The following is a 4,987-nucleotide window of genomic DNA, read 5'->3' as shown; positions in this document are numbered from 1 at the left end:
AATTTTATGAAGTCCAATTTATCAATTTTCTATTCATGGATCATGCTTTTTGTGTCAAATCTGAGAAATTTTTGCCTAGCCCTAGACCTGAAGTTTTTCTCCAAAAGTTTTAGTTTTCTGTTTACATTGATGTCTGTGACCCATTTTGACTTAATTTTTGGAGAAGGAATAGACATTTTTAATAGAAAAAAAATTGGGTGATATGAGATGATTTCAGTGTCTTTGGCTCCTAAAGATGATATTCCCAGTGTTGCTAGTTTAGTAAGACTGTCAGTTGGTGCTAAAACAGATATCTACTTTGCAGATAAACTCTGCCTGATGACAGGTTTTAATAGCAGAAAGAAATCTAAAATGTTTCTGATTCCCCCAGGCATAGCCCTGGGCTCTTTTTCATGTGTACATATAAAAAGAAATACCAGATTTTGTAGTTCTTTCCTGAAGAAAAATAATGAAGAAAGATTTTATGACATTTTGAATCTATGACATACTGATCAATTTGTTTTGATATGGGTTTGAGTAATTTTAACTGATGCATTATTAGACAAGAGCTCTGTGAACTGCTTTAATTTTCTTGATACTGGTTGTTTCATTATCTGCTCTTCTGGATTTGGAAGCAGAAAGTGCTCTCTTCAAGGGTTAAGCATCTAATTAAGTTCCATGTTATATCGTTGGACTATGGCTAGAGGGTACTTCTGAAGTAAGCGGTAAGAGTGAATTTTGGAAAGGGATCAGGGAGAAACTTGTAAAAGCTTAAAACTATCATCTTGAAGGATGAGACAAAAACATAAGGTTTACATGTATTAATGTATATTAGTATTAATACTGTATGGTAACAACAGACCCATGGAGGGGAGAATCAGATGTCTTTGACTGCATCCCAGATTATATACTAAAGAAGTAAACATAAACTTGAATCTCCCTCAGAAATATTTGGGAGTTTTCACTGTCATCAATTCAGATAAATAATCCTTGCTCTGGTTATTTTATATAACAAATTTCATGATGGATTTCTTATTCTGCACATGGAAGGAATAAATCCAATAGAATATGATGTATGCACTCTGAGTTTCAAAAAGTCAGTGTGGAAAGTAGAGTGGCTTTTGTAATAAATATAGCAAGTAGATTGGTAAAGATAATTATGGAGTGGTTCTACCCTTGGCCCTTGAAGATGGATTCCACTGAAATCAATGAAATTACATGCATGGATCAAAGATGGAATGTTGATTAATTTTCACATGTCAAATTAAATCAGCTCACAAACTAGTAGCTACATGTGCTGGAAGAACTATTTTAAAATACTGTATATGATCAAATCTTTATGCTTTTGCAAAAATTATTAGTTTTAAAGAGAATATTTTATACATGTTATTTTGTTGTCAAAAATGTGATAAAATAATATGAATATTATTACTGCATACAAACCTTGAAAATGATAAATGAATAATTTAAAGGACCTTGGTGATGTATCTCCATAATTGTTGTTCGAAGGGAATAAACCTCCAAAAATAAAGATGATACTGTTGTGATTAGGTTTCTTTCTTTCAAAGCAAAGAGTGGAATAGATACTAAAGGAAGGCAGAAAACCTTGGGCTTCTTGAGCTAACAGTGCAGTGTGCTCCTTTCACTAGATCTCAATTTATGTGCTAGTTGTTCCTCATTTTCAGTCTCAGAGAGAGTACAGAGATGTCCTGTGACATTCAGACTCCTCCCTTACACGACAGCTTCCTAATACTACATGTCTAGGTCGTGTGGGATGAGTTCGCGCTTTCTAAAGATCCTATTTAAGACTTGAATCTAGAGCTAAAGAGGCCCAATGTAAAATACCATGTGTGAGGCTAATTACTTGACCAGGGTCTCTGCTTTTGTCTGTTTGAATAACTTGATCACATTTTCTGACCTTGACTCACTATCTTCTGCTTTTAGACATTCCCAAGATAGTGACACCCTTATTATTAATATTTATTTTTGTATAGTATGCAAACAAGGTTACATGAATGAAATGGGACTGCATCCCTGCCCAATGATTGAGTATGATAAAGTTCACTTTAGCCTGGAATGGCCCTTCCTGCAGTCCGTTCACTTCCATAGCATTATTTGGCCTTTTGGTTGAGGGCAGTGTTTGACTTCTCTGGTTCCTCCTGGCAAAAGTAATAGCTCCCCTCTGTGAATTTCCTCAGCATGTTGATTCTCTCTTCGGATTTTCTGACTTGACTTTGATATCATAATCACCTGTGCCCCAGTCCTCCTCCTCAATAGACTGGAAGCCTCTGTAGGGCTCATGCCTTGTCAGAGTTACTTTTGCATTCTCACATGGCATCTAGTTGGGGCCTGGAGCTGATTTGGCATAGGATGACTATGGACAGGTTGTATTTATGTTTTCCACATATTCTAAAGTCTGAGTGAGGCATATCATGCTACTTAGCTGAGCTGTGTATGTTGTTACATTTTAATGATAAAGCATTTGTTGGACTGGATCATAGCTTTCAGATCAGTGGATCTGCTGTCCTTATGACCAAATTTTCTGCACTTAATTCTGCAAAAAGAGAAATGGCTATCTTCTCTCTTTGCTCCCTGTTTTTATCTCCTAGGATACAAAGCACGCTTATACAAGCACTTCTTGTTAATTACTACTTTGTGACTAATCATGAGAGACCTTAAATTTACAAGAAAATGTATAAAATTCATGCCCTGAATTTGTTTTTGAGGGTGTCACTTTGGTGTTTTCCTGAAAAAAGAAAATCACACTCTTAATCCTCTTATTATTAATATTAGATGATCCTTAGAATCAACATATTACATAGTGAAGAAATAGCATAATATTCTTACAGAGGAATGATCTTACATAAATTGCCTTTAGTTTTCGTGCAGAAGTGTTGTATAGATTGAAAGTATAATTATTATTGTTTCATGTTTTTAATTATTATTAAAAGTAGGTCTATAAAACCAGGAATATTAATGTTTTCTAAGAAAACAGGAAACAAATCTGGTTTTACTAGTTATACCTAGTAGAAAGCTATTAATTTCTTCCAAGAATAAAATAGGATTGCAAGTGGGTGTTTAAAAAATGCATTAAAATGGCAATGTGCACATAATTTAAATGAGCCAAGAGCTGCTAATTATTCTGGCAAGTGTTCAGTTACTTTTGTACTATTTCTACTCTAATGTAAACAAGAGAATTCCTCCTAATTGCCCAAAATAGCTTTTAGTAGATATTGCTTTTTTCTATTTTTGTAAGAAAATTGTACAGTTTTCATATTTAGGAACTAGACACAAAGTGTGATTATTTAGAATATTTTTTTTCTAAAAAGAATGCACTATTACTTATATTTTTCAGCCTTTAAAATCAAATTAAGGTGCTAATTAAGCTATTTATTTACTAGAGCGGAAAATAATTATACAATGTGTATCTGGAGAAATAAATGGCCTCATGTGCATCCAAATGAGGAAAAAGTGGGCTTGGACCTACTCACGTAACATGGTACATGAAGCACAATGTGTAGTGAAGCCAGGCACTTCGATAATTGATAATTCTTGATAATTGTTTTCCAGGAATGACATTGATTTATGGCTACACTATACTTCACAGCTCAGGGACTTCAGCATATGACTAAATAAACATTGCAGCCTTATTTTTAAGTCGGTTTATCTTATATTTATGACATTTAAATGAATTACTTTACATTAAGTTTATTAGAACAGGCTTCTGCTTCCTCTAGTATCTAGAACTAAATACACAGCTAGAGCTCAGATAAAACATTCTTTTGATGAGTCCAACAGGATGTTGGGTTGAAATTATTCCTCCTGAGTTTTGACTGAAACACCAATATGATGGGTACCAAAGAAAACATGAATATTCTGAGAACCAGCCTCATGATGTAATAGATCAGTGATATAAAAAGGGGTTAGGGCATGGAGAGGGGAAAAGTATGTGGTAAGGAGGTATCTTTGGAGAAAATAGTGCTATAATTTCCACTTCTTCCTCTTGCACAGAGAAAGATACTTCCTTCTTTGTCTAAGGTCTAGGTGAAGAGGACTACTATGGCACCTGGAGAGCTTTGATGTGTGTAGGCTGTGGTTTGACTCTCTGATGTTGGAAGTCTAGAGGGCAAAAGAAGAACTGACTAACCACTCTCTTGGCAGATGTGGGAAGGGATTGGCCTAGATTTTTTTTTTTAAGCAAAGCTTGTCTCATTGTTTCAAAGGGACTACATGTGGACACTTGGAAGAAAGAACCAGCATGATTTCTCTTAGGGTCTGCCATCTGAAAGGAGTGAGAAGATCTCAGAAGATAGGGGCTGGTTAAGTACCACTGGTATGCAAAGACTAAGTGAGGAATCATAAACTACCACTCAGGGTAGAAATGCACCCATCTGGGGCTAGAAGTTGCAGGAGAAACACATCCTTTGAAGAGTTCATTACACTTAGATCATGAGGATATCAGTTCATGTAAGATCATTTCCTCTTTGCCATCTTCCTGCTTTGATCCTAGGGACATCAAAACATCCACTGGGGAGCGGGAAGAAGAAGGGAGAGAAGAGAAGCACAAGGCAACAAATCAAGGAAGAAGCCAACTAACCTCTCTTTCTCACCATAGACTTCCAGCCTGAAAAGAATAAAGGTGGGAGAGAAGATTCACTGCTAAGTCAAGCCCAGGGTTATTATTGCTATACAGAATTGGATATTCTAGTTTCTAAATCAAGACTGTTTTTCATCCAGGCTTAGGGAAACATTACTCCTGCTAAAGTAAGCCTAATAGAACAGTAGGCAATAAAAATAAAGTTGTATTTTGATTATATTATAATATGTGCTTGAGTAACAGTGCAATTTCAAATGCAGTGCTAGGTTTGTAGGAAATGAGGGAAATGTCCAAGGGTGGAAAAAAATACTTTGTTGAAATATGACAAGGAGATGCAGTGAGCAGTAAGCAAATGCAATCAGGAGACTAAGCTTTGGGCTCAATGCAAAGCCGGTCAATGGAACCTGGAAG

The sequence above is a fragment of the Propithecus coquereli genome, unplaced genomic scaffold (assembly GCF_000956105.1).
Source record: "Propithecus coquereli isolate 6110/MARCELLA unplaced genomic scaffold, Pcoq_1.0 Scaffold91, whole genome shotgun sequence".
NCBI classification, from domain to species: domain Eukaryota; kingdom Metazoa; phylum Chordata; class Mammalia; order Primates; family Indriidae; genus Propithecus; species Propithecus coquereli.
This window is presented reverse-complemented; position numbering follows the sequence as displayed.